The following is a 20,832-nucleotide window of genomic DNA, read 5'->3' on the forward strand; positions in this document are numbered from 1 at the left end:
AAAACAAAAACTTAAGGAAAAGCTCTTTAAAGACATGACAGTAATACAACATTGTAAATGTAAAAAAATGCTAAAATCAGGAATGTGCAGAAAACTACCTCAAGTCTGTATAAATTATATCAACACTTCATTATGCAAACACTATTTTGAAGCATTATGCTATTACAGATTTTCTCTTAGTTACTTCATAACATTTATCATTCTTGCATACTTCATACCAATTTCATTGTCACAGTGCTGCCAAACATATTTATTGACACATTTTTGTATTATACTTTACTTGGATTAAATATCACACATTTCCTTGTGAGGGGAAGAGGAGGAGCAGGCACTGACCTCTTCTCTGTGCTGACCAGAGACAAGGTCCATGAGAATGGCCTAAAGTTTTGTCAGGGCAGGTTTAGGTTGGATATTAGGAAAAGGTTCTTCACCCAGAGGGTGGCTGGGCAGTGGAACAGGCTCCCAGGGAAGTGGTCACAGCACCAGCCTGACAGTGTTCTAGAGGTGTTCAGGCACAGGGTGTGACTCTTGGGGCTGATCCTGTGCAGGGCCAGGATTTGGACTCAGCAATCCCTATGGGTCCCTTCCAGCTCAGCATATTCTGTGATATATTCCTTTCCAAAAGGTGCACAGCCTACCCAAGATGAAATTCAGATAGCAGAAGAGATTAAGTTCTCTGCCAAACATTGACAATATTTTAAATACTTTTATGATATATTTCAAGTGGAAGAGTCAAGTTAAATTCATCTACTATTAGCATAAATCTTTCATAGATTCCTAAGCAGTATAAAAATAAATCAAATAATGTAAAAAAAAAAAAGCATCTGACAGTAGCAAATAATACTGAAAAGCCAGGAATTTGCAGAAAACTGGGAAGAGAAACAAAATGAAGCTGGTAAAAAAAAATCAGGGAGAAAAGAGAAAGATAATGATATGCATATCAGGAGAAAACTGTGGTAATGATAGTCCTCTTGACATTTTGCTACATGGGGGGGAAAAAGTAGTGTTCAGAAAAAGCATGTACTGTATTTCATCTGATACATATCATCCTTCTTTTTCTGCAAAATCCAAAACATTTTCCATTCCAATGATAATTTGCGGGGATGTCAGTATTGGAGTGGTACTTAACATATTAAAAAATTAAAAGCAGATGTTCATAATTTCTGTGAGAATTTTCAAGAGGGTTGGCTGACAAGCTCTCAGCACTACTGAGAAGTGATTTTCAAAGCCTGAAACACTTGGGAAATTTTACAGGACTGAAAAAAAGCTGAAGTCACTTCAGCACTTAAAAATTCTAAGACAGGGGCTTACTCTGAGTGAAGGGTCTACTCAACAAGAGCACACAGTGTACTGATGAGAGCAAAGACAGGGTCAAAATAACACTTAAAGTACTGCCACCAGTAGTAGCAGTAGTACCAGTTCAGATAACCTGGGCATCTGTACCATGGCCACCCTGATAGCACTTCCAAACAAAGTATTCAAACAGGAAATACTGCATTTTATCAGTAAATAACTCATAGCTATGAAAGATGAAGAAAAGTGTCTTGGTGAATTAAGCAATCTTTTCAAAGGAAACACAAGTCTAGTTATAAAAAAGCATCAAAAACCAGTTAGGTTTTCTGAGATATTACCCTTCATACAAACAACCCTCTGATTAAAAATTTTGAATTACTCAACAGCTAACTACATTAACTGTTACATCTCAAAATAAGGATGAGGAGATGTATTTCTCTTGGGATCCCCAAGAATACCTCCTCAGTTCCACATTTTAAAGCAGTTTTTCAATTAATGGCCTAGAAGAGAAAAAGAATTAAGTGTAACATTTGTGAGCCATATACACACTGAGGAAACTAAAAATTTTAAAGGAGTGAGTAGTAACACGGTGAAACCTCATGGGCATAGTCAGCTCACATGCAGCTTAGAGCCTCATACATGAAACACTCTATCCAGAAGCAAAGAATGCAGAAGGCTCCACTTGCATACATAGTTACAACAAAGACAGGTAAAAAAGGTGGTCACCAGAAACGCTCAGAAAAATGCAATTAGGAGAATAATATGGTCCTGAGATGAGTAAACACAGCAATGTCAAGTAGAGAGGCTCAGTTACCAGTACTTGACCAATCTGGAATGATGGTTGAATTGAAAAGGAATGAGAAGTGCTGTGGGAATGATCACGTGCTTACAAAACATGCCTTACAGAGAGAGGCTCAAGATGATAATTTACTTAGCTTGTCAAAAGCAAGAATAAGGAATTGACTTTAACATATGATTGAAACACTTAAAACCCCATAATTTTCATAAAGTAAAAAAAAAAGAAAAAAAAATCAGGTGAAGATAATCACACTATTAAAGACTGCCACAAGTTGAGATTGCAGTAGTGTACTCAGGAATGTGGTTTTACAGACAGCCAAAGAGATGTTTCAGTTCAAAATCAAGTAAGTCTCAGTAAATTCTGACCTCCAACAAAACACACAAGTTACCAATAAACAACCTTCCTCTTGTCAGGACAATTTCTCACCTGGCCCTCCTATCTTCACAAGCAACTTCCTCTCAGCAGCAGCAGTGTGGAGTGTGCACAAGGGCCACCCTACTGCTTGTCTGCAAAAGAACTACACGTGGCTCAGCCTTCCTGAGGAAGGTGTCTGAGAGCAGGCAGTTTGCAGAAGCCCTCCTTCCCATGAAAACCCAGTACTTCATGGGGACCGGGCTGCAGGCCAGCCTAATTGCTCTGGCAGCACCGGCAGCTGACTGCTTCCTCCTGCTATTTTTCCCAGGGGCCCTTCGGCCCCTTCAGGCTCACATGACTTAATCAAACCTGAATGCCCTTCTGGAAGATATGCAAATTATTTTTCAGTCAGACAAAAGTGTTTTGGCTCAATACTGGTGTTACTAAGTGAAGTTTAATGATGTGCTATACAGGTCAAACTTCACGGCCTAATGGCACTTTCTGGCTATAAACGCAACAAGCGTATTACTCTCTAAAGGAGGTTTTAAAGCAAAATATTAATATATTCAGTACATTACCTAACCAGACTAGGCTAAATATCAATACAAAGCAATATGGCCTGTATTTTAAGGTCAGGTTTGACAATGACAGGATTTTTGCACGCAGGAACTGCTGGCAGTTTGAGTTCAGCCATGGGTGCAGAGTACCACACTTGGCATTCCACCTCTCTGTGACCTTGCACTGGCACATTTCAATGTGCCGTGCTGGGAGAAAACTAACTCAAGCAGCAGAAGTACTGAATAGTTTGCTGCCAGTTTAGCATGCTGAGACAGATCAGCACAAGATGGAACAAGTGCTGGAGCTGCCATGAGAAGGATGCAAGAAGGCAGTACCTCACTAGCCAGCAATTAGATCAGGTTATGCTGACATGGTACTGCAGATTTAATTAAGGCATTAGTAAAGTCTCAGATGCATTCAATTCTGAGAAGACAACATCTTCAGTTTCCAATTTATCTTAGGCATACGACCACAATAGGTCCCTTTTTCCTGTCTAGCTCTTACCACAAAAAACTGAATCACTAGGATACCTTAAATGCTGAGCCTTTTCCCAGTGCAAAGTAGAATAAACCAGCTATAAATGTTTCATAGTCACATGAAGCATGGTGGTTTGGTTTTAAAGCCATTTTTAAAAATGATTGTGAAGAAAGAAAAAATATATTGCTTCCAAGGTAATGAATGTACAATTTCTAAAGAACAGGTTTCAACTTGCAAGTATTCCTGGGAAATCCACTTGCACTGTGGGGTGGAACATACAGTTCTGTGTATTTCCTTTATTTATATTAAAGATACAGTGTGGGATCATAACATGCATTACCAACAACAACACTTAACTGAGTACTGGACAACTCTACAGGACACACACGTACTTTCTTGGTTCTCTTTCATCTGTTAAGATCAACTGAATAAAACCAAGGAGACACTAGAGGTAATGCTAAGATAAGGATAGTGTCAGTTGTTCTTGTTACAATAAGGCTTCTGGGATAAAGTGTCAAGCGTTTAACTGGGTTCAGGAATAAGTTCTTTCTAAACATTAATGGCATCTCTACCATCCAGTCAGCTGCATGTCCTTGTATACATTACTAGAATTAATACTACACATAACTCAAAATAATTTGTTGTTTATTTACAATCACCCTTCTCACATACTAATGAATGACACCAGGTCTTCAGAGGGAGAATTTGCTTTTCTTGCTTTCTTTGGCAGACTCTGCCCTCAACATAGAAGATTTCAGGGAGGGACTGAGGCAAATAAGAGAGAATGCACAGGAGGCTAGTATGATTGGAGAAGAATGCTTGCAATTTTATGTGGAGAAAACCCAGCTGCCAGTTTTTCAGACGTTTGAACTCACACACAGATACTCTGCTGTTTCATCAACAAAGGGTAAACGCTTTGACACTCAGTGAGGGAACAGGTGCTCCTCCGTGCCCTAACCTGCTTATGCACTTCTAATCAAAAATGGCTGCATTAACAAATACTGCAATACAGCATGCTTCACCCCACTCCCTAAAAACATCTCTATTGCAACACCATCGCCTCCATGTTAGACAAAGCCTATACAGACAATGTAGTTACTGGGCAGCTTCTTCAAACTCACCTGTGACTCAGGTAAAACATTGTGGAATTGGGACTTTTCAACAAGCAAAAATTTAAAATACTTTGGAACTTTGAAGCCCCTTCAAAACCAGTGAAGGAACTTGCCTTTCTTTTGTTGCCTTGCAAGCTCCTGTCACGGTGCTTGTAGCCCTTTGCAAATCATTTAATGGTACTTGGAAGCAAGGGGATTGCATGCAGTAGTTTTATCAGAATTTGTCTATTCAGTGAATCTAAAGCCTGCAACAATGTGCATGCACAAAACAACTGAACTGTCACAATGTTTATTGGTCCCTAGATGTCTTCTAGCTCTCAGGCATAGAAGTCACATGCTAAAACTGTAGAAGATAACCAAAGGATATTTGGTAGAGGTACCATCCAGACCAGGCTAAAAGTGCAGAATACAGTATCCCTTCAGTTCTCACCTGTACCTTAATGTAACTGGAAAATAATTATATAGTTACACATGCAGAAATGGGAGAACAAATTCTGCAACAATTTTCAAATATATTGACTCTAGTAGAATTTGAAGTAGTTCACTTAAAGCCGAAATTGAATTCTGTGAAAAGTCACCCAATTGATTCCCAGATCATCCCACTGAGATAATCCAATGTCAAGATTTCAGAGAAATCTAATTATGAAAGTGATCTGAGTTAAAACTAAGCTTTAAAAATAGCAGTACAAGTAGTGAAAGGATAGAAGAACACTGTACTGAGTATATCTGGAGAATTCTCCAGTTAGCAAAGGGAAAACACATTCTTGTCCAGAAAAATTAGCAGCCTACAAGCTGCTCTGTCTGCATTCAAGTCCCAAGAAGTTCTGCATTGCACCTCCAACTACAGCAGATGGGAGTCACTCTCAGAGGCTTAATTGAAGGTATGTTCTGTGAGATGTTTTCATTAACAATTCTTTCTCAGTGTGGTCACTTTTGCTTATTTGGTTTTCTTTCTCCTCAAAATCATCAAAGAAGACAAACAAAATGCAATTTTTTCTTTAAGCCTCAAGGAAAATAATATCTGTCAAATCTGCATTTAACTTGAAACCATTTTAAGTTCAAAGTGATCTGAACAAAGTTCCTGAAGAACAGAAAAGTCACTTCTGGATACCTCAATAACTGAAATTTGCAGTATTTTGAAGAAAACTCTCTTGATGTTTTCCTTAAATCATCTCTTCTACAGAGGTACAATCTATTTAATTCTTTATTAATTTTTTCTGTATTTATTTATTTTTGCCTGTATTTCCTCAAAAAAGTTACTATAGTCTGACAACAAGATTTTGGAATAACTTCTGGCTATAACTTGAACAATCACATTCCTAGGTTGTGAGGACTATGTTTGATGACACAGTTAACTCCTTAAGGATTCAGGCTTCTCTACAATTACCACCATGCTCCAGTTTCAAAATTAACACTATTGTGTAACTTCAGGAGTTACGTAAATTCCTTTTGCTATGGTAAATGTAAAAGATCTTAAAAGACAAATAAATTTTTAAGGTGAGTTAACTTACTGGCAAGCAAATATCCATCGTTTTGAGGCTGCTTAAAATATTAGATTAACTTAACACTAAAGCTTCTTCTAAAAATACCTTAGAGCCATTGTTTAGAACTGACATAACAGTGAGATCACTGCCCTGTAGAGTAGTCATAAGTGAATAGAAAGTAAAATTCTTCTCTACCTGTATCTCCAACACATAAAAAATGTTCACAAAAATAAAAAAAAAAGGTAATGAAGACAGATTTGCTTGTATGATGACACTTCCCTAATCTGAATTTTTACTTTTTTTATGTGTTCAGTTTGTACCAGTTAGAAACATACAACTATCCACAAATTAATATTGGATGTATCTGACCAACAGATACAAATGTTTAATTTTTTATTAAACATTTACCAAATGCTCAAACACAATGAGAGTAAGAAAAGGCAAAGGAGCAAATGTTAACAATTGGGCTAAGAAGAATGGTGCACCTCACACTCTTCTGAATCTGTTCCAGGTCTGAAAGATTTCAAAGTGATTCTGTACATTGTGTGTGACAATCCTGTGCAACCAAACCACAACAAACAGAGCCGCCAGTTTCATATTTACTCTCTGCAGGTTTGGTTAGTTTTCACATGAATAGATATAACTCTTGAAATCCAGTTCTGTCTATCAAAAAGCCTTTCCTGCCTTCCTCCAGAATTGATTTTAATATCATCCTAAGAATTGTTAAAAGGCAGGAAAATTCCCACAGGAAAAAACTTTGAGTCTGAACTGGGGGAGGGGGGGCAGAGAGAAGACTGATATTAAAGACTTTTTTATGTTAAAGATTTTACATTTCAAATGTTTACAATGTTTGAATCACTCTTCTTTTGTATTCAAAAAAGAGTTACATTATTTCAATGGAAAGAAGTTACCAGTTTACATGCATCTGTCTAACATTAGCTGTTTATCATTGACAATAAAGCGAAAGTTCCTTAAGGCGTTGATTCTGCCAAATTTGATCTATACAGCTAGCTAAATCCTCTCAGTTTTATTGATCCAGCCAGCACTTGTATGTCCTAAGATTACTTAATTCAATCCAACAGGTGTAACTCCAGGTTATAAATAGAAAAATGCAGGTACAGTGAGATTAAGGGACTTGCCAAAGATACGGATTAACAGGATTAGGATTCAGGCCAGTTTGAGTTTCCTTGCTTATCCCATATTTGCTCCAGCAAATCTAAGTACAACAAGGACAGCAGAGAACAGAGGAAAATACTGACATCTTCTACTTGGCACCAAGAAAAAAAAGTTAAAACCCCTATTTCAGTATCAGCTGTCTGACTAGGAATTGCCTTTACATACACCCAAAGCATGCCTATTATCAGAAATAATATTTTAAGTACATAAGGAGTAATTGAATTTATTTTAAATCAGCGTAAGACCTTGCAAAACAAAGCTCCAGGCCCTGTGTGTGTATAGGGATGCTCCAGATTCATTTTTCTAACAGAGAAAGACAAAAGAAATAACAAACAAAGCTTTCATTAGCTGTATTATTTCTTTAAAAACTGCTTCCCTTAGTAACCCTGTTTATTTGCTGCATCTGTGTGTTGAGTTAGTGTGGCAAGGTTTTGGTAGTGGGTGAAGATGCAGGGAGGGTTTGTGTGAGAAGTTTTAAGAAGCTTCACCCCCAGGTGTGACAGAGCCAATGCCAGCCTGAACCAAGAGCAACACATCCCAGGCCAAGGCTGAGCCAGTCAGTGACCATGGGAGTGCCTCTGGGATAACATATTTAAGAAGGGATAAAAACCCCCAAACTGCACAGCTGCAGCTGGAGGGAGAAGTGAGACTGTGTGAGAGAAACAGCTCTCACACCAAGGTCAGTGCACAAGGAGGGGCAGGAGGTGCTGCAGACACTGGAGCAGAAATACCCCTGTAGCTCTGGTGGGGCAAGGAGGTACAGAAATCCAGAGTGAGACTGAGCCTAGGAAGAAAGGAGGGCTTGCTGGAACGTGTTTTTAAGATCTGGTTTTCTCTTTATCCTACTCTTGATTTAAGTGGTAATAAATACAATTAATTTCCACAAATCGTGTCAAATTTTTGCCCATGACAGTAACTGGTGAGTGATCTCTCCCACTCCTCATCTTGACCTGCAAGCCTTTAGTTATATTCTTCTCTTGATTCTCCAGCTAAGGAGGGGAAGTGAGAAAGCAGCCTTGGTGGGTACCTGGCATCCAGTTAGAGTCAACCCAACACAATCTGCTAAAGACGGCAATGTTTAGTTACCAAGAAACAGATAACGAACATTTTACTAGCCTTTTTTTTCTTTAATATTAGTTCTGCAAGATATCTTAGCTGGGGTTCAAAGGAAATGCTTGAAGAGATTACTAATTAGATTTCAGCAACCATTCATTTGTTTCTTAACTCCTCTAGTCTACTAAGATTTAATGCAATATTCATTTCCCTTTGCTTTGCTTATGGGATACTTTAGATACAAAAGCTAGGGAAGATTTATAAGGGACAAAAAGCATCATGGAATAAAAAACTTTGCTAAAATGTATTCATCAACTTTACTCATGATTCTTTATTTAAGAATATTGAGTGCCAGAATAAATTAACACAGCATCATTAGAAAGACACATTTTGTTAAGGGTTTAACGTACTGATCCAGAAAACAGAAAATGTTTGAAATGCAGAGTGAAACTTAATTTTTATGTCTCTCCTCAAGCTCTGAATTTAGAGCCTCAATGAAAAGGCTGTTCTACCTAAACTCCTAGTGTAAAAAACAGGAGAAGGATAGTGACCAGAAGCCCATCTGAACTACTCAAAACCACCCTGTGGATGAGACACACTCTGCTGAATACCAAAGAAGTGCATCAGATTTTGAATTTGGGCATCAAACTTGTATACTCACAGGACAAGAGATGATGAACACAACCTGCAAAAAAGGGACATGCTTCTGCAAAAAAGGGACATGCTTCAGCAGGTATTCTTTAGTTTTGGCTTTAGCTACACCATGCACAGATTCATCTTTCCCATGGAGCAGCCTCTTGAGAGCAAATGCCAAAATCCCACTTTGCTGAGTTTGAGACCCAGAGTTCAGCTTTTAAGCTTGTTTTTCCAGAAAAATAGCAAGACATGACATAGCCAGATCAGGTTCTAAGCTTCATTGTTTTACTCTTTAAATGAAAGAACTCAGAAGATGGCTCTTCACAGAACAGATATATTTAAGAAATATTTCACTAGATATTGTATGCAACTTGCCTAGTAGACTGGACCTAAGGGGAAAGAACTGTCTGCTATTTTATAAGGTGGTCGGTCCCTTGAGGAGCAACATGCTTGAACAAGACTCTACTAGCTAGTACTTTGAAGCTAAGCTAAAACAACAAAAGACTGCAACCTCTGTATAAAAAGAAAAGAGTCTGAATTTACAATAAGGGAAGATGAATAAAGAATTTACTTCAGCATATAAAGTAGTTTCTATTTTGAGCTTCTTCAAAAGGGATAAAGGGATAATCTCTTGCCAATTTTACTTTAGAAGCCAGCAACTTCTCTGTACACCAAGACTGGCTTTCTAAGTGATACAGTTACCAGCTAAGCACCAGACTGCTTATGAGCCAAGACACTTTCAGACAGGGTACACACTTTCAGACAGGTATTGCACACACAAGAAATAACCTTACCCCCCTGAAGAGCAAAGAATTGTCAGGAGAATAATACTGAGCATGTGGTTCTACAACAGAGATGATGAACTCGATGGCGTATGTTAATTAAACTGATTTCTATCTTGCTTAAAGACTCTGTTGAGAAAAGCATGTAGCAAAGGGGGCTGTAACATCAAACTTGAAAACAACTACAAATACATCCTGCATCATCCCACACAGCTCATGCACAGTGAGCCACCATTCTGAGTAAGACGAGTACACTCAAAACATTTTAAAAAAACCAACAGATTCTTGCAATTTATGTAGACAATGTTGCTTCATACTAACATATGTGTATTTTCCTACTTGTTTCACAGTAAAGCAATCCTGTATCTGTAAAAAATATAACTTTAGTATATAAAATTGGAGTAATATATCAAAAGGCTAAACATCTTGAACTCTGACTATGGAAACTTCAGCTAATTGCTCCATTTCCCTGTCTCACTTTCTGGAACTGTTAAATGAAAATAGTACTGTCAAAATTTTTGGGAAGCTTCAATCCTTAATATCTGAAAAATACCTGGAGATCCTTAGAGAGTAGGCACAGAAAAGTATTATCAATAATCATCATTCTGAAATTAAGACATCACATTTGAGGTCCTGTCCATCACAGAAGAAAGCCATGAAACACTTCTCAGCTTTAAGGACAATTCTCAGCACCTTAAGGACAATTACACTTGCTCAGTCATTTCAAGGGTTTGATAAGAAAAGTTTCCAATCAAAGTAGACAGAAAAAAATAAATTCTTTCAGGAATAAGCTGCAATATTAACTACTGGTTATCCTAATCATGTTAACTAGCATTTGCATTGCATTGTAACTTCTCACAGCACACCTATCCTTCTGCCTCTGCCAGCAGAATGAAGAAATACCTAACAGCAGCATGGGGAATGGGAATGAGAAAGAAAAAATAAAGAAAAAGTTTTGTTTCTGATATCAGATAGTGATGCAGAGATAACTCATGCAAAAAGAACTGACAGCTTGACTTCTTTTCAGAAAATGTTTAAGTTATTCTGGGAATTATGTAAGGGAAATTTGAATGAAGACTAGATGAGCACTTGGAATATGTAATACCTTAACTCCAGCAGAAAGAGTAGAGAGAAAAGTGGTAACAGATAAGCAGATACCATAGCTGGAAGGAAACAAATATTTGACAAACAGATGACCAAAACAGAGATAAATAATAAAAAAATGGACAGGCAAAGAGCTGACTAGAGAAAGGGATGAAGATAATTCTCAATGAGTTTGTCCTACAACACAAAGGAACTAAAGGGGAAGAGTTAAAATTCTGTTCAGGACAATATTGCCTTTCCTGACATCTCTCCTTACCCTCTAAGAAAATGAACACTTTGGAATCTCACACACTTGCTTTCCCAAACAGAAAAAAAAATTCTTCTCAAATGTTTAGTTTCCTTTAGGTTTATTGTGTACTTCATGTACTCTCCAGCCCCCCTTGGTGCTATGGCTTCTTCTACTGAGAAACACCAGGTTACTGCATTACAAATATTACCCAAGTTCTACTGGAGAATCTGTACAAATTCATTAAATTAGCTGACTATTTCTGGGTCTGAATCTTAATGCAGGAAAACCTCAGAGAAGACAGGATTTGACAAGTATCTATGTGAGCACTAAAATTAGCAAAGCTTTTATCCTACGGATTTTTGGGGTTTGGCTAACTTAACATTGCAGTCTAGAAAAGTGTGAACTTCTGTGTAAGCTTCTCCTGTGCCTGAAGCATTTCTAAGGTATTTTTCTTTATACCTGAAAAACCATTTTATAAAAGTTTCAGAAATGTATCTACCTGGCAATTAGAAGGACCACAGCCCCGGATTTCAGGAGAGCATACTTTAATGACTTCAGAGATCTCTTTGGAAGAATCCTATGGGATATGCTCTAAGAGAAAAAGGGGTCAAGAAGTGATGGATATTTAAGTATCTCTTCATCCAAGATGAGGAAAGCTCCATTTTTCCAACAGAGGTTATGAGAGTCATGCTTGGTAGGATCACAGAATGCAAATCACCCTGAGACTAGGTAATGAAGGAAGGTATCACAGACTGTACATTACCACAGTCATGTCCTGTGACAAATTCAAAATGGATCAAGCTTAACTTATAAATATTACTGACTACATTTCATAACTCATTTGCAGATTACAGGTTTTCCATAGTAATACCTTATCCCCATTTCACAGTAGTAGCATATCAAAGTACTAATCATGCATGCAGATCACTTCTACTGATACTCATCTAGGATCCTTGAAAGAGGCATAACAAAGAGTAAGCCAACAATCCTTTGCATCATATACAACTTTATACCTGATCATACTGATTTAAACCAGACTTCAAGATGTTGACTGAGGTAAGGCAACTTTAAAAGGATCCAAGAATTTCTGTACTTAATTCAACATTACACTTTAGTCAAACATGGACATACTGAATGGAACCAAGGCCTCAAAACAAATTGCAAAGTAGGGACTTCCTGATAGGTTTAAAGTTTCTAGGATCAAATTATCTTGCCTAACAAGAAAAGGCTTACTGGAAGAGTTCAGTAATATAGTTATAGAAACAGAAAATCAGTCAGTCTTTTTAACAACACTGGGGAAAATCAATTCCTCAAAAGAAATAAATGGCACTCTCAAGCTTATTTTATTAAAATAACTGAATATAAAGCTTTTGTGAGTATAACTAATAGATTAAGTGGAAGAACAGGGGGCCAGAAATTGTAGTTGTGCAAATTCCCAATGAACAAACAGAAAAAAAACTTCTAGATATAGGTCAGGTCTGAATCCAATGAATGAGATACATATTGTAGAATCAGGAGCACACTATATAAATCAGCTGAGTTAATTTAGGAAAGCTAGGAAGTGAATGTGTAGTGATGGAAACTATAAATAATAAGACCATGAGAGAGAAAAGCTGAAGAAGAATCTGGGATGAAAAATGACAAAAATTATTTGTTCAGAGATTTTTTGTGCAGCTAGACAAAAACATAGTTATTTGTCCAGTTAAAATGGTAACTCCTAGTACCAAGGCTATGTCGAAGACTTAATTACATGTGTGAAGGAGAGTCCTTACTCTTCTGCTCATGCTGAATACACATTCCCCATCCTCAGTCTTCTTCCTCAGTTTGCAGCTACAGTGCTCACAGCAGCTCAACACAGAGATGCTAGAGTTTATTCCACAGAAATGAGTGCAGACACACCATCACAACACTCCCCTTATGTCCACTGATCTGCTGAGACACATCAACTAGGCTCAGGCTGCTGTCAGAGCAATATAGCTCTGCAACATCCAGGTCCCAAGCCAGTATTTTGAGATAGTGCTGAATTGTACCATACGGAAACACAAACCCCAAGCTTAGTTGTCTATGTAAACATTGCATTACACAGCACAGACACACTTGAAGCCAACACCATGGGCAGAAGTATGCTTTAGGGCTTACAGAGAAGGGATGAAGATAATGATTTCCTCAGTTTAGGTGCTTTCATCTCTCAGGGCAGACTAAGATCCAACATTGGGCTGAAAGCACATGTGGGCTTCACGGAGACCCTTCTCATAAAACCTCTTTGGAGAAAGTCACAGTATAAGGAATTGAGACAAATCAAGATTTTCACCTACTTTCTCTACCTCTTCCTTTCAGCGTCTCTGCTGCTGAGGAATAGATCAGATAATATCATAAAACATACTAATTAATGAAACTAAGACTTCATAGACATTCTATTAGATGATCACTTATGCATATGAAATGTGCAGATCATCTTTCAAGACATATCACAAGTGACAGAAGAGGTAGACCAAGTTTATTTAATATAAGAAACATGGAGCATTCAGAATCCCAGGCCAGGTCAAACAATCTAGAACCAGTTTTGTTCCAGGGAACTTCCCCACAATTTGTAATACTAACTCTTCAAGACTACATTGGAACCTAAAAAGTCTTAATTAAAAAAATCTATTTCAGTTGGTTTGAATAGGAATGCTGTCATAGGGATGGGAAACTTGCCAGAGGACTGCAAAGCAAATAGTAATAATAATTACCAGTTGAATTTTGGATAATTGCTTAGCAGAATGCAACAATGATTACTGCTTATTTAAATGTTTTGCTCAATTGGGACAAAAAGTAAAGAACATATTAATTTAATTTGCCAATGACACAACCAGTGAAGAAGTGTCAAAAGACACAAAATAGCCAGAAAACATTAGAAAACAAACAGAACCATTTACTGGTTTTAAAAAAAAATCTAGAGAGATACACATCTGGAATACTAAATTGAAAAAAAGCATTTGAATATTAAAAAGAGCTGGTGTATGCTCAGAGACAGCTGAAAAGAAAATATAATACTGGGGCAAAAAATAAACCCAAACCAGATTAGACAAGAAGGATTTTCAGTGTACTACATTTAATTTCACAAACTGCCTTGACAGAATGGCATGAACTGAATTCAGGGAGAGACTAGCTGAAGATTCCATCACTGACCCACTTCTACAAATGATTACTGCAATGCATTTTAGCTCTATGTAATGCAGACGTTTTAACTTACAATGCCTTGTAGATATATCTCACCATCTCTAAAATGTAATCCTCCACTTATTTCTCCCCAGCTACAGAAATCCTTTGTCATGATACTCCAGAGTCATGAGTGCTTCCAGGCAGAGCTACATTGATAAATCATAAATAGCAACAGCTGTAACTGTAGCACGAAGGAACTATGACATGAGTAAAGTTAGAGATCAATCATTTCAGCCAAGGCTATTTCACTGCAGAATGAATTTCCAGAAAACACAGCTAACTTATCTTTAGGACATGCTGTGAGACCTCACTGATTCATAAAAGATTTCCTACAATAACATGGTATAAAAATCTGATTTAGTTTTAGTAACAAAAAGGAAAGAAAAAAAGATTCTGATATTTACTGTGATCATCACTGTATTGTTCTAAACATTTCACTTAGCAGAGACTGGCTAAGCTAAAAATGAAGATAGTCTAAAAGCTTACAAAGGTGGGAGTAAAAAAAAGGCAGAGTAATTTAATATAAAGAATAACATATGGAAGCATTAGAATGACACTAGCAAAGAAAGGGATTTTGTAACCTCAGGAAAGTAATCTTGTCAGCAAAAATGCATTAAAATAGCATATTTCAAAACTGAGCTGGGAGAACAGTGGTCCATTTAGCTCTTTTCCATCTCCAAGTTACATGAATAATATAGATAAGACATTGCTTTAATTTTTGTAAGGAATCTAGCCCTCCTGGCAAACTGAAGTAGAATTAGTCATAGAGGCTTACCAGTCTTCTCAATTCACGACATAGCTTGTGTGCTTGGTTGTGGTAAACCTCCCTTTCCACAAGCTCCAGAGACAGCTAGACTTCCAATTTCCTAATTCAAGTGTGCAGAAACAAAGAGGTAGCCATCACACCATGTGATGAATGGGAAAGAAACCTAGTCATTTTATAAGATTTTATTTCAATATGAACAGTAAATGTACCTTTTGTCTGAAGGGGAGGCAAGTGTCTGCAAAAAGGATTCTCAGGCAATACAGTCTAACATACTTTCTGCAGCAGTTTTACATTTCAGTGCTAAATCTAAGGTATCAAACAACAGCTATTTTTGCTGGAAGCAGTTCTAAATTGGGAGGGGGGGGAGGTGCAAAGACAGAAAAAAGAGAAAAGCTGTTGAAAAGCACCAAAGAAAGCTGGGGCTCTAGAAAAGAAGTGCCAATGGTTCTGACTGAGCTTTCTGTTCACTTCTCAGTACATCAGGCCTGGAACAAGTTTCTCAGTGCAAAATTTCTCTAATTGGCTGGAAAGCATTTAAGGAAAAATCTTTCTTTTTAATTAAAAACAGAGAACCAACAAGACATGAAAGCCATGGGGGTTGGGAGAGGCATATGTTAACCTTATGAGGCTTCACAGCAGAACTCTGCAGGGGCCGTTTAAACTGAGAAAGCACAGTTTTAATTAAAGAGTCCTGAGGAACAGACAATTCAAAAGAGCAGGTCAGATAGATTCCAAGAGGTCAATTTAAGCACAAGCAGAGGAAAAACAAGACTTCTGGCCATTCTACCTTCCTCTGGGAGAAATCTGTTGCTAACTGATCATTATGCTTCAACAAACACAAGCTGTCCTCTAACCACCTCTGTGAGTGCTGTGTATCATTGGTACAAGTTAAAGGAGGGCACAAAGGGTTATAGTGAATGGGGTAACAGACTCACTGCTGATCTCTCACTAGTGGAGCTCCATAGGGCTCCACCCTATGCCCAGTTCTCAACATCTTCATAAACGACCTAGATGTGGGACTCAAAGGAATACTAAGTAAGTTTGTCAATGACACTAAACTGGCAAATCCCTTTTCTCAAGGGCAGAAAGGCCCTGCAGAGAGACCCCAACAAATTAGAGGTCTGGGCATTCACCAACCATATGAAATTTAACAAGGGCAAGTGCTGGATTCTGCACCTGGGATGGGGCAGCCCTGGATGTGTGGACAGACTGGGGAACAAGAGGCTGGAGTGCAGTGCCACAGGAAAGGGACATAGGGGGCCTGGTTGACAGAAGGTGCATTATGAGTCAGCAGTGCTCTGGCAGCCAGGAAGGCCAACCCTGTCCAGGGGAGCATCAGGCCCAGCAGCACCAGCCAGGCAAGGGAAGGGATTGTCCCACTTTGCTCTGCCCTGGGGCAGCCTCAGCTCGAGTGCTGGGGGCAGTGTTGGGTACCACAATATAAGAAGGGCATTAAACTACTATAGATTGTTCAAAGAAGGGCTACAACGATGGTGAATGGTCTGGAGGGAAAGTCATATGAGAAGGGGCTGAGATCACTTGCTCTGTTCAGCCTGGAGAAGACACTGAGGGGAAACATCATTGTAGTCTCCAGCATCCTCACAAGGGGAAGGAGAGGGGCAAGCACTGATCTCCTCTCTCTTGTTACCAGGGACAAGGCTCGAGGAAGACATGAAACTGTGTCAGAGGAGACTTAGGCTGGATATTAGGAAAAGGGTTCTTCACCCAGAGGATGGCTGGGCACTGGAACAGGCTGCCCAGGGAAGTAGTAACAGCAACAGTCTGACAGAAGCAAGAGGCTTCTGTTTAAGAAGCATCTGAAAAATGCTTTCAAGCACATGGTGTCATTCTTGGGGTTGTCCTGTGCAGGGCCAGGAACTGGATTCAGTGATCGTGATGGGTCCCTTCCAACTCAGGATATTCTATGATTCTATCACAAGAAATTCTGTGACATATTTTTCACCAAGAAATCTCAGTTTCTTGTTACTGGATCACATTCATCTGTTTCCTTCTAGTCCTGGTATCACATTCCCAATGCATGGAATCCCAGATATGCTTATGCATACTTGAAAATAGAAGTCTGCATCTTACTAAGCTTCTAAACCCACTGGAAAATCCTGTAAAATGGATCCAGCATATCACCAAAAAGAAATCCACTTAAGAAAAAATAAACAAACAAACAATCCCCACAACCAACAAATTTTTCTTTACTTTTTGAAGTGCAACCATCACATTTATTGAAGCTAGTAAATTTCCCTTACTATTCAGAGACAAAAATAAAAATAAATGTAGCCTCCAAACAAAAGGACTTTAAAAAGTCAAGGTAACTCCAACCCATCAAGTAACAGAGCTAACATAAAAGAAAAATAACATAAAATATGCTATATTTCTCCATGAAGAGCTATTTCCCAGTAATTCAAAAGGATAAGGAATTAAGTAGAAAAGTAACATCTACAGCAGTTTCCCAAGAGAAACAGTAATGTTAGTGCATTTCAGTTACTGTATACATGGCTCTGCACACACACAGACTGTTACATTTAAGCACTGCTTGTGTTCAGACAGATTTCTCTATTATTGGATATTTGAGAACTCATGGCTAGGTGCATCTGCTTGGGTGAATGACATGCACATTCCAAGTCCAGGCATGGTCAAGACTGACAGACAAAGCAGTAAATTTCCCTGCATCAAGGAGGAACAGCTACCAGCCAGATTAAGCAATCACTTAACTTATTTGTGCAATATTGTCTACTTTTCTAAAATCCCAATTACACACTCAGAAGTGAAAATATGGGGGTTTGTGAGTTTGTATAAGCTCACAAAATTGCATCATCTTACATCTTTAATATTCTCTCTTGCTTCCCTCCAGCCAGGGTACAAGCTTTGATGTAAGTTATTTATTAGGTGGACTTACATCCTCATAGGGTTGGTATTTATGTCGTTCATCAGGGATACCCTCCACAGATGGAGAAAATTAAGAAAAAGCCACCACCCACTCCTAAAACATGAAATTCAAATCTGGAACGAAATGTAAAGTAACTGAGAGAGGGGGAAACAGCAGTAAACACTTCTATGATAAAGGAATAAATAAAACCAAGAACAACCTAGAAGACATGGAAGTTAGTGAATGTACTACTTCTGACAAAGGAAGACAAAAGATGCTTTCATAGTTCTTCACAGACATAAATCAGTGACAAAGAATGGAGCAATCCCTGCTGAGAAACAAACCCAGAGAGAAAACTGGGGCAGATAAGAATCGTGCTGCAGAAAACAAAGGGTATATTTGCATCCCTTTCTGCACACAGAAATTCCATTGACATAAAGTGGCCATTTGATGAGTAACACTTCATACACCTCACACAGGGCATTGAATGCAGAAATTCTAGGTTCAGGTCTCAAAAGCAACATTCCTATGTTAGCCCAAGCTATATTGCTACTAATTTCAGAAACAGCACAGTTGCATAGTATATGACCATAAGAAGAATTTCGTACCAGGACTCCATAACTAACTTATCTCCTTATGGTGGTTTGACCCTGACCAGGTGCCCACCAAAGCTGTTCTGTCACTCTCCCCCCCTCAACTGGACAATCAAGAGAAAATATAATTAAATGCTCATGAAACAGGGAGAGATCACTGACCAGGTACTATCACAGGCAAAACAGATTCGACTTGGGGAAATGAAATTGAATTTATTACCAATGAAAACAGAGTAGGATAGTGAGAAAAAAACCCAAATCTTAAACTTTCCACTCAGCCCTCTCTTCTTTCTGGGCTCAACCTCACTCCTGATTTCTTTACTACATTCCTTCCCCAAAGTGACACAGGGAGACCAGGAAGTTTGTCACACATTGTCTCTGCCATTTCTATCTCCTTGTTCTCTTCCCCAGCTCCAATATGACATTCCACAGACACACCTCCACAAACTTTTGCAGCATAATACCCTCCCAAGGGCTGCAGCTCATCACAAACTGCTCAGAGTAGGTCCCTTTCATGGAGCACAGTCCTGCAGGAATGCACTGGACCAGCTTGGGTCCCCCATGGAGTGACAAGTCCTGCCAGCAAAGCTGCTGCAGCATGTGCTCCTCTCTCTGTGGGTCCACAGGTCCTCTCAGGAGTCTGCTTCAGCACAGGTTTCCCATGCAAACACAGCTAAGAAAAAACATCTAGGTCTACTCTATGCCTGAGCGTGTAATGACCATATTTCACCCACCACATTGCACAGGTTCAGCTCCTCATTAAATGAGTTTAATTCTTAAGTGGCCATGAATGTTAAGAGTTCCTCATGCAGCTATAGTAAAAAAAAAATCCATAGCAAGTAAAACTGAAATAAAAAATACTGAGGTTCTAGTCTATAATTATGACTAGAGAACCATAGAAATTGGACTAAGTGGAAGAAAATATTGACAGTAATTTATCCAAAGTGATCCATTTCTGTCCCTGGTTAGTGTCAAAAGAAAATGTATGTAGATGTATAAATATACAGCTAAACATGTACTATTTACCCAGACTAAAAAGTGAAGCTAGTGGACTTCAAAGTTAGAAAAATACACACTGAACTCCTTTTAGGCCACAACCAGAGCTTAGCAACATCCAGCTGAGCTTTTGTTCCTGTGCTTATTACCCTTTCTCTTCAAAGTATCTTGGTAATTACACTTTCTTCTATGGCCTTTTCCATACTCACATAAAACTACTAAAAGTTAAAGAGAAAGGAGATACTATGAAGCTAAAACTTGTCCATTCTTTTCAACAAATCCAGGTGCCCTTCATCTGGCTGAGGTTGGTGCTGGATAAATGAAGCCTGATGAAACCTTGCACTGAAAGTACTGCAGTGCATACTCTGCATCAGAGAGCTTCTTCTCAATTTTTCAATATGGTTTACCACTAACAGCTGCAGTTGTGCTGGATGACTTCTTCACTGTTATCTCTAAATTCCCCATAGAAATATGTCTAGGAGTATACTTTTTTTTTCCCTGACTATGACCTGATCTCAAAACAGGTATGTCCTTACTGCATACTGTTAAATTAGTATCATATAATTTACCTCAAATCTTTAAAATATTATTCCTGAACTAAAGTAAATTATTTATAACATAACAAAGTACCTCTCAGTGGGAGGAAGGTGTTACAGATAGCATAGTCAGTTACTTCAGCAGCTTACTGCAGATTTTGCCATGTTTAACTGTGATTGCTTAATTGCCAAAGATCTAGATGGCACACAAAAGTCTTTATTCACGGTCTGGCAAACTCTGTTCATCAAAAGCAGAAGTGTTGCAAAGCTTAGCCAGAAGGCAAGGTTTTATCTATATTTAAGAGATGGTTCTAGTCTTTCCTGCAAGAAGAAATGAGTCTGAATAGCCTGAAAGAAATGAGGATTACAGTAAAAAAACCTCACCAACATTCATATTTGTACAGCAACTTTCAGTGTATTTGCTTAAAATACCAAATTAAAAAGTAAAACAAAACATAATTTTAGTTGCATGTAGTTACAAGAGTTTATTTTGAACTCTGGCCAGTTCTGTAATACCTAATATACCAAGTGTAATATAAGAATAGCTAGGCATGATAGCACAGTGCTGAGCATTTATTTTGGCACTGGAGCTTTTTCCTTGTGGGTAGGGTTGGGGAAGAGGTCACACAGTTGTCAGTGGTCCCTCTTCCACAGCCATCAGGATTCTGCAGCATCACCTAGCTATGGCAGGACTATTCAGGCACAGCTCAGTGGCAGTGTTAGCTGCCCCACACCACTGAACCCAGCCTCCTGCAGGCTCCCAATGAAAGCACTCAGGAGCCCAGCTGGCTGAGAATCT

At 38.5% G+C, this 20,832-nt stretch overlaps 1 protein-coding gene across 1 annotated transcript in view; it reads right to left on the reverse strand.

Annotated features, from left to right (window-relative positions):
• CSTPP1 (centriolar satellite-associated tubulin polyglutamylase complex regulator 1) overlaps window positions 1-20,832 on the reverse strand; it is a 79,220-nt gene that overhangs the window by 33,163 nt on the left and 25,225 nt on the right. The gene's annotated exons all lie outside the window — the stretch shown is intronic.

Source organism: Melozone crissalis, unplaced genomic scaffold (assembly GCF_028551555.1).
Source record: "Melozone crissalis strain CALT ecotype California unplaced genomic scaffold, PUWL_Pcris_2 ptg000018l_1, whole genome shotgun sequence".
Taxonomy (NCBI): domain Eukaryota; kingdom Metazoa; phylum Chordata; class Aves; order Passeriformes; family Passerellidae; genus Melozone; species Melozone crissalis.